The sequence below is a fragment of the Lycium barbarum genome, chromosome 6 (genome assembly GCF_019175385.1).
Source record: "Lycium barbarum isolate Lr01 chromosome 6, ASM1917538v2, whole genome shotgun sequence".
Classification (NCBI taxonomy): domain Eukaryota; kingdom Viridiplantae; phylum Streptophyta; class Magnoliopsida; order Solanales; family Solanaceae; genus Lycium; species Lycium barbarum.
The window spans coordinates 104378749-104389723 of NC_083342.1; positions in this window are offsets into that span (position 1 = coordinate 104378749).

Genomic DNA, 10975 nt, shown 5'->3' on the forward strand with positions numbered 1-10975 from the left:
AAAAGGTTTTATGGGAATTTACTAATGTTTGTTTCTGGGCTTGAATAATTGTGGGGTATTGTATATCCAAGATAGTATCAGTTAGTGAGTCCGGTGACATTTATTGGGTGTACTTATATAATCTTAATTTGATTTCTTATGATTATATGGAAGCTGATTTTGTCCAATTAATCAATTTAAATATTTACGCTCAGCTAGTAGTTGAGTTATAAAGTTTGAGTCCGGAGCCAAAATGGCATATTTTTGCAGTCATTAGTCCAAAATAGGCTGCCTTTTTTTTTATACCACAATGGGTATTTCGTTGGATAACCAACGAAATACCCAACAACACTGTTCTTGTGCCTCACTGATAAACGAAAAAAAAAATTATTTTCCTATTTCGTTTTTATATAAATGAAATACAAAATATATATATATATTCATCCTATTTCATTGGTATATGAATGAAATAAAATATATATATATATATATTCCTATTTCGTTTTTATATAAATGAAATGAAAATAAAATTATTTTCCTATTTTTTTATATAAACGAAATACAAAAATACAAAAAAAAAATTATCCTATTTCGTTTTCTAATACACGAAATGCAAAAAAAAAAAATTATAATTTCCTATTTCGTTGGTATATCAACGAAATAAAAAAAAATTATCCGATCTACCAACGAAATGCAAAAGAAAATTTATATATATTCCAATTTCGCTTTTAGATGAACGAAATAAAAAAAAAATCATATATATTTTCCAATTTCGTTTTTAGATGAAATAAAAAAAAATTATATTTTCCATATTTCGTTTTTTTATTCACGAAATACAAAAAAAAAAAAAAAAGTCAGTTATATTTCGTGAATTAATTCACGAAATGCAAAAAAAAAAAACCAATTATATTTCGTGAATTAATTCACGAAATACAAACAAAAAAAAAATTGTTGCATTTCGCTACACTTGTAGCGAAATGCAAGTTATCAGTGAGGCACAGGAACAGTGTTGTTGGGTATTTCGTTGGTTATCCAACGAAATACCCATTGTGGTATAAAAAAAAAGACAACTTATTTTGGGCTAATGGCTGAAAAAAAAATGTGTCATTTTGGCTCCGGACTCTATAAAGTTTTATCAACAAAGTTACTTTGCACATATTCTGAAACTACACTTTAGTTTCACATGATGTAATGATTATGGGTTATAATGTTATGTTTACGGTCTAAGTTTTTAGACCATTAAAGTGATGTTTTCATTATGAAAGATTCTGGAATGCATAATTTTTGCACTTACACGTATGTGATTTAATTCTTATATGTGCGATCATGAAAAGTGTTCTTTATATTAAGTGATAGTTTATGTGTCTAAAATTGTATAGTTTGTTAGTCACCAAAGTGGCCAAACTAGAATGTCTAATATTTACACATACATTATATTCATGTTAACATTATGCATGTAATAATGTTCATATAGTTTGTTAGTCACCAAAGTGGTCAAGCTAGAATGTTGAAAATATTCACATGCATAGAAAGTTATGATATTCATTTTATGTGTGCATTTATGTTAATATAGTTTGTTAGTCACCAAAGTGGCCGAACTAGTATGTTTAAGAAAAATATGCATACATAAAAAAAATGTCATTTATCCATTAAATTAATGAAATGCCTATTATTGAAAATAAATGGATAATTGACCTTCACTATTGCTAGAACTTAAGGATTTACCCAAAGGTGAATCAATTATTCTATGAGTAGTGAACTGTCACGACCCGACTAGGGGGCCGCAACGAGCACCCGGTGCTAGCCCACCCGGGCACCCCTTAGCTCACACTCATACTCGCATCTACATGAGCCACATCATCAATCATACATTTCTAAGCATCGATCATACTAGTCCCATTGGACGACAACATCTTTAATCATCATAGGCAACTATGCCACAACAATGTACATGGGCCGACGAGGCCAACAAAATGATATACAAAATATAGACCGACAAGGCCAGACATAACTAACCACATACACGTGACTACGAGCCTCTAAGAGTATAGCATATCACATGAGCGGGACAGGACCCCGCTATGCCCATAATTATGTACACAAAAGAATAAATACCCAAAAGTTATGGCTCTGAATGAGATAGAGCACTGCTATGCAATCTCAGAATAAGCAACTATGAGTCCAGTCTGTCTCCCTGTGCACCTGCGGGCATGACGCAGCGTCCACAAACAAAAGGACGTCAGTACGAAGAATGTACTGAGTATGTAAAGCATGATCAACATCAATATAGAAGCATAATAGACAACTTAGGCAGTAACATAGGAGGGGAGACAACAATATCATCATCATGGCACTTACTTGCTTTCCATAGGGGCATTCCGTTTCTATTGCGTATCCGTATACATACATCCACATCCGTACTTAATTACTCTCATAATCATTTACATCTCATATACATAACATATTCACATATATACATACATATACATAGCTTTCCCGACCATGAAGGTTCGGTGTTTCATACATACTTGGCCAACCAAGGCTCAAGGTCATACATACCTGGCCCTACCAAGGCAACAGGGTTATCCGTACCATCTGCAGAGGTGTGCGCGCGTTACGTAATCGTATACATACTTTATACATATTCATATACATATATTCTTACCCGACATTATAAGCTCGGGGTCATATTATAGCCCTTCATAGGCATACAAACATATAATAGCTCATAAGCATCTCTAGCATCATTTCTATCATCATAATTATCGTTACATCTATGTCATAGGCTTACTAGCTCAGAAGGTCAATCATTTGAAGGAATCGTAGACTTATAGAGGATTTAAACTTTTGGCCAAAGAACCATGCCTTATGAAAGAAGGGTTAGCCTTACATACCTTTTCGTCGAACTATTCTACACTTGCACGTACTCTTTGGATGCTCACGTTTCTACCTTCATTAAAGTCGTACTATCATTAGAATCGACAATTAGCACACATAGCTAAAGCTAGAGAAAATCGGACAGCATTTCCTTTATTTATACGACATTCCTCCATATCGTAATTCAACTTCCAAACGTCAACAATACATTCACAATATCATAACAATGGCCATTAATAATCTACATTATCCACATTCTCAATTCACTTCCATTCATCCATATTCATGGTCACAACACCCAACATCGTCCGTTCATTTACAAAGTCTATTTCATGGTCTTAACGTCATTTATAACGCATTCATATCACAACACAACAACAATCGTAATTCAATTCAAACTATTTCTCAAAAACGTCACTATTCATCATTCATAACCCATTTTGCTATTCTCTTCTAATGACCAAGCATTTCAACTTTCAAATACCTCAAACAACATATAAATATCATGAATCTTACCTTAGAAGTTGTAGGAACAAGCCTTAGTTGATAATACTCCACTTGAGCAAAAACTCTAGTTTTCCTCCATTTGGATTTCTTGACTTTAGATGATCTTTGATGGGTTCTTACTCTTGATTCACTTGTTTAATGTTGTTAATCACTACAAACCCTTGAAAACTTGTGTAATAAATGTAGAGAGATGTTTTATAGAGAAGGATGAAATGTGGAAATGATTTTGTGAACTTGGTCCCTTATTTAATAACTCATCGCTGAACTGTCGGGGTCCATTATACGGTCCGTATAATCGTTATACGGTCCGTATAATTGATCGTAAAACGTGCCTTTCCTTCACCCTTCACTGTGACCATCTGACCGTTCATTATACGGGCCGTAAAAATTTATACGGTCCGTATAATTGACCGTAAAATTGCACCAGTGAGCAACCTTCGCTGTGATGGTTTTACGGTCCATTATACGGTCCGTAAAACATTATACGGTCCGTATAATGTGCTGTAAAACTCACCAGTCCACTGAACTTGTTCTCGTCACTTCGTTGATCTCCAATCCTTATGGAACCTTCTTAACACTTGTTTAACACTTCATTAGCAATCTAAGGGACGTTATAACTCTTTCCCAAAATGCCCTTAAGTCATCATTAACCCGATACTCGTATTTCACTAGTTCATTCACTTGCGTCCCAACGGAAGATTTTCCGAGGTGTAACATGAACATAATGAGGTAAATTAATATTCTTTAATCAAATATGTATTGTATATCCAAAGATGTCGTATATGTTTGATTGAAAATATTTAATTGTCTGTTAAAGTTGAAGATGACATTTAAATTATGATAGTAGGTCGTAGTATCACCCAAAGGAGAATTACGATATACTTTTATTGTTTTGCTGAGTCCACATTATTTTCTAATTGATGAGCATGTATATCTATTTTGCAGCTATTCCTCTTCATTCACTTGCTTCATCTGTTACTGTGTTCAACGGATTGAACTTCTCTGAATGGCATGAACAAGTCCAGTTGCACTTAGGTGTGATGGATCTTGATTTGGCTCTGCTGAAACAAAAACCTACTGCTATTACTGATACGAGTAGTAAGGATGAGAAGTCTTTCCATAAAGCATGGGAACGCTCTAACAGATTGAGCCTTATGTTTATGCGAATGACTATTGCCAACAACATTAAGAGTACTATTCCACAGACAGAAAGTGCCAGGGAATACCTGAAGTTTGTGGAAGAACGTTTTCATTCTGTTGATAAGTCTCTCACTGGTACACTAATGGCTGAACTCACGACCATGAAGTTTGATGGGTCGCGTAGTATGAAAAATCATATCATTGAGATGATTAACATTGCAGCAAGACTCCTGACCTTGGGGATGAAAGTGGATGACTCCTTCTTGGTTCAGTTTATTCTGAACTCACTGCCTCCTGAGTATGGACCATTCCAAATTAACTATAACACTATTAAGGATAAGTGGGTGTTAGTGAATTGTCCAGTATGCTTAGTCATGAGGAATCAAGACTTAAGAAACAAGGAGGTCATTCTATTAACCTCATCGGTCAAGGAGCTGGTAAAGGACTTAAAGTGAAGGCCAACAAGTTCAAGAAGAAGAAAGCACCTGCTAAAGTTCATCATGATGCTCATAAGGAACTCAAGGCAGATGTGTGTCGTTTCTGTAGAAAGGAAGGACACTATCAGAAAGATTGCCCGAAACGTAAAACTTGGTTCGAAAAGAAAGGTACTTTTAGTGCTTTTGTATGTTTCGAATCAAATTTAGTAGAAGTTCGTAATAATACTTGGTGGCTTGATTCTGGTGCAACTACTCATGTATCCACTATGTTGCAGGGATTTCTTACGATCCAAACTACAAATCCAAATAAGGATTTCTTGTTCATGGGAAATCGTATGAAGGATCCAATTGAAGGCATAGGGACTTATCGTTTGATCTTGGAGACTGGACATCACCTTGATCTATTATAGACTCTTTATGTTCCTTCAGTTTCTAGGAATTTGATTTCTCTTTCAAGACTTGATGTTTCTGGATTTGATTTTAAGTTTGGACATGGATGTTTCAATTTATATAAGAATACTTTTTTTTATGGTTCCGGTGTTTTTATTGATGGTTTATATAAATTGAAACTCGATAATGTTTTTTCTGAATCCCTTCTTGCTATACATCAAAATGTTGGAATTAAACGTAGTTTACTGAATGAAAGTTCTACTTACTTGTGGCACAGGCGTTTGGGTCATATATCCAAAGAAAGGTTAGAAAGATTAGTAAAAATGAGATTCTCCCGAATCTAGATTTTACTGATCTTGATATATGTTTGGATTGCATTAAGGGAAAGCAAACCAAGCATAGTAAGAAAGGTGCCACAAGAAGCACCCAGCTTCTTGAAATTATACACACTGATATTTGCGGACCTTTTGATGTTCCATCTTTTGCTGGAGAAAAATATTAGATCACTTTTATCGATGATTTTTCACGTTATGGATATATCTACTTGCTGAAAGAAAAATCTCAAGCAACGGACGCCCTCAAAGTGTACGTCAATGAGGTTGAAAGGCAATTAGATAGGAAAGTGAAAATCATTAGGTCAGATAGAGGTAGTGAATTTTATGGAAAATATAGCGAATCGGGACAATGTTCAGGTCCATTTGCAAAGTTCCTCGAGGAACATGGCATATGTGCACAATATACTATGCCAGGAACACCTCAACAAAATGGGGTTGCAGAAAGGCGTAATCAGACACTTATGGATATGGTTAGGAGTATGATAAGTAATTCTTCATTACCCAAAACTTTGTGGATGTATGCTCTTAGTACCACTGTGTATTTATTAAACAGGAATCCTAGTAAGGCAGTTCCGAAGACTCCTTTTGAACTGTGGACTGGAAGGAAACCTAGTTTAAGACACCTGCATGTTTGGGGCTGCCCAGTGGAGGCTAGAATTTATAATCCACATGAAAAGAAATTAGATTCTCGAACAGTAAGTGGTTACTTTATTGGTTACCCAGAGAAATCTAAAGGGTATAGGTTTTACTGTCCAAACCAGAGCTCAAGAATTGTTGAAACCGGTAATGCAAGATTCATTGAAAATGGTGAAGTTAGTGGGAGGTTCGAACGTCAAAATGTGGAAATAAATTAGGTAAGGGTTAATGTTCCATTGCCCATGAATGTGCCTACTTTCACACCAATAACAAATATTGTTCCTGTTGTCGAAGAACACTTTGACAATACTGAACAACATTTGAATGAAACACTCCAGGAAGGAACTAACTCACAAATATCTGACGCAAATGAACCACAAACAGTGCCATTGAGAAAATCTCAAAGAGAAAGAAAATCAGCTATTCTAGATGATTATGTGGTTTATTTACAAGAGTCAGATTTTGACATTGGACTTAATAAAGACCCGGTTTCATTTTCACAAGCCATAGAAAGTACTGAGTCTGACAAATGGATTGATGCCATGAAAGAAGAGTTAAAATCAATGGAATACAACAAAGTCTGGGATCTCGTTGAATTTCCAGAAAATTCTAAAAGAATCGGGTGTAGATGGGTCTTCAAGACCAAGCGCGATTCAAAGGGTAATATTGAACGATATAAAGCCAGACTTGTTGCCAAGGGTTATACTCAGAAAGAAGACATTGATTATAAAGAGACCTTTTCACCGGTCTCAAAGAAAGACTCGTTAAGAATTATTATGACTTTGGTGGCTCATTATGATTTAGAGTTACACCAAATGGATGTGAAAATTGCCTTTCTTAATGGAGACCTCGAGGAGGAAGTTTATATGGACCAACCAGAGGGTTTCGAGATTAAAGGAAAGGGTCAAATGGTGTGTAAATTAAAGAAGTCAATATATGGACTTAAACAAGCCTCACGACAATGGTAGATAAAGTTTAATGATACCATAACATCTTTTGGATTTATGGAAAACACTGTTGATCGGTGTATATACCAAAAGATCAGTGGGAGCAAGTTTATATTCTTAGTCCTATATGTTGACGATATTTTGCTTGCTGCTAATGATTTGGGCATATTGCGTGAGACGAAAGATTTTCTCTCTAAGAATTTTGAAATGAAAGATATGGGTGAGGCATCCTATGTGATAGGGATAGAAATATTCCGTGATAGATCACAAGGACTGTTGGGACTGTGTCAGAAAGGCTATATCGAAAGAGTTCTTGAGAGATTTAGCATGAACAACTGTTCAGCAAGAATTGTTCCAATTCAAAAAGGGGACAAATTTAGTCTCATGTAGTGTCCAAATAATGATGTAGAACGAAAAAAAATGGAGTCAATTCCTTACTCTTCTATTGTTGGAAGTTTGATGTATGCTCAAACTTGCACAAGACCGGATATTAGTTTTGCGGTCGGAATGCTAGGAAATATCAGAGTAACCCGGGAATTGATCACTGGAAAGCTGCAAAGAAATTTTTGAGGTACCTGAAAGGAACGAAGGATTATATGCTCACGTATAGGAGATCCAACAGTTTCGAAGTTATTGGATACTCGGATTCAGATCATGGTGGATGTGTTGACACTAGAAAGTCCACTTTTGGTTACTTGTTCCTATTAGCTGAAGGAGCAATATCATGGAAGAGTGCTAAGCAATCCGTCATTACTACATCCACAATGGAAGCAAAATTTGTGGCATGTTTTGAAGCCACAATTCATGCATTGTGGCTGCGGAACTTTATTTCAGGACTTGGGGCTGTCGACACCATTACCAAGCCGCTGAAAATTTATTGTGATAATACTGCAGCAATATTCTTCTCTAAGAATGATAAGTACTCCAAGGTGCCAGACATATGGAATTAAAGTACTTTACCGTCAAGGATGAAGTTCAGAAACAAAGGGTGTCACTTGAGCATATTAGAACTGATCTCATGATTGCAGATCCGTTAACGAAAGGTTTACAACCAAAGATATTTAAAGAACATATACATAGAATGGGTCTTGGTTGTACTTATGATTAATGTTTTTCCTTATGATGTTTGACACTCTGAGCTCAATTATGTGTTTCTGATATATATTAATGAATTTCCTGTTTCTCATAATGGTGTACACATTATTGTTTTGAGATATTACAAGATAAGTCTCCATGAGACATTATTGTGGACCATAATGTTAAATGTTTTATAGCTTATGAACCTAGTAGGATAAGTTACTAATGTTGTAGTATATGGAAGGGAGTATGTAGCACAAAATTATGTATAACCGCCATAACTCGCATTAGTGGTTTGTCATATTAAGGTATGTATGATGGACATTATAGAAGAGATTTATTTTATGCGCTACTAATGTTTTATGTCATTTAATATTAGTGTTATGTGGTCATTGGGCCAAGTGGGAGAATGTAAGAATTTTTATTATTCTTATGTGAGGCCCAATTAATGTAAAGCTCATAACTAATATTTAATGAAGAATAAATCTCGTCCGTTAGATCGCTTACTTGATGGACGTACCGGATTAAGTCTCAACCCCTATAAATTGGTCCTCCCTTCAGCCATTAGGGTTACCACTTCTTCTAAGATACTTTTCCATCATTGACGGCTGTGGTAACGTAAGGCTAGGGCAAGGAGGTAGAGACCAATTTCTAGAAACAACACTTCCGCTTTCGTAATAATCTTCCACATCAGGTGTGTTTTTGGTGTTCTCTCCATGTAAGATTATTGTGTTCAAGATCCTGTGTGAATTAAATTAGTAAAATTATTGTGTTCAAGATCCTGTGTGAATTAAGTTAATCTTACAATTACAAGCAATACTCTAATAGAATACAACAAAGCCTGAAATCATACATGCAAATTTAATACGCTACTTCTGCCATCTGTTGTATTTATAGAAGTTGAGAAGGAGTCTGTTCCTGAAGAATTGCTCCCTTTCCCAACAGACGTAATGTTTCGTTTAACTTAAAATTAAGAGTAAATTCAAATTTTAATAAAACGAAATCTGTTCCAAAATGAAACCAAATACAAAATAAATGCACATATCTTATCGTTCATCCCCAAAGGTTCAGTGGGCTTAGCACTAAATAGCCAACACAATGGCTTGTTGCCATCGATGTGGGATTCCCACATACATACAAACTGCTTTTACAATATCTGCTCATTCGTGTGCCCTGTAAACTAGTCAACTGTATCCCCCTATCGCTCTGCTTTCCAATTTTTGTAATAGATCATGTTTTTGTTATATCCTAATTATTTTTGCTTAATCAATACCTAACATTTTAATCAATTGCAAATAAAAAGAGAGAAGAAAGACAAAGTAAAAGGGATTGGGCTGGTTTGTTGACCCAAACAAGAAGAAAGCTATAAGCCAGACAATGGCCCAAAAATATAAAAGAACTTGGGCCTTCAGGCCATTTGTTCGACCCAAAGTGACGAAAGGAGTTCGAGTGTGTTGAATGTTAATTTGTTGACATGATGACTTTTTGTGAGACTGATCAAACTAAGCCAAACTGTGAAAACATAATTAAAATAGATTCTATATTGCCTTTTCCATGTATATAAAAGAAGAAAAAATAATTAACCACTTTAGAATATCTAGGATATTTTGACCAGGGAATTTCGGGTCAGCTGTTGACAATTGCATTTTCAATGGCGGTTTAAGAAACCAGCACGAAAATAAAGATAGGATTGAAGAAATTGGAGATCATTACCGATACATGCTGTTCCACATTACTATTACGTGTTTTTGCATGTCGAAGCTTTACAATTAGAATGTTCCATTTTGCTCAATTATCAACTTTGCTACACTAGTTCTTTTTTTTTTTTTTTTTTTTTTTTGGAATAAGATAGCTTTTGCTCTTTTATTCTGGGTCTAATATTTACTACCATTTCTCTTGTTGTTCTTTTTATAAGTATTAAAGAAATATATTATACAGTAGTCAATATAAGGAGCTACGAATATACAAATTAATTTTACATTCCAATTACAAGTAAAAAGACAAGACATGTAAATCAAGGTTGGCGGAGTTCTTTTGTCTATTTTATCGTCATATCGAAGATACACGGAGTTTCAAATGCAAGTTTGGACCAAGAATGATAAAATAACTACACGCATTTGAAAAGAGCCGCCACTTGACCAACATTGGTGAAGGTAAATGCTTTGGTCATAATGGGTTATGCACCTGACCTTATCTTCTTTAATTTGTTTTTTTTTTTTTAAAATGTGAAAGCTAATATAGCTCTTTTAACTATTAGCTTTTAAGGTTTTGTTGCAATTTGGCCAGTTGATTTGCATTATATGGATCCATTTGGATCCAAAAGTTTGACGGATCAGTTAGAGTTCAACCGATTTAAATCAAATGCGTTTATATATGAAAGAGGCTAAACTCTATTTCTCATACCCTTTATTTCTTCACTAGATAGTGTATCCCGTGAGATGCTCAGGCCCAATTGTTTTCTTTTTCTTTTGGTAATATTCTTGGTTTATTGCTAATTACCCACCTTAATCACCTTAAAAAAAGCATATAGATATGTTTTTGTGTGACGACGGGTGCAGGAGCCACAATTTCATGTATTGTTTTTCTGCTTCATTATATTTATTTATTCTGATTTTTATGAAATCTTATTAATATCTCAAGATTCTAAGTC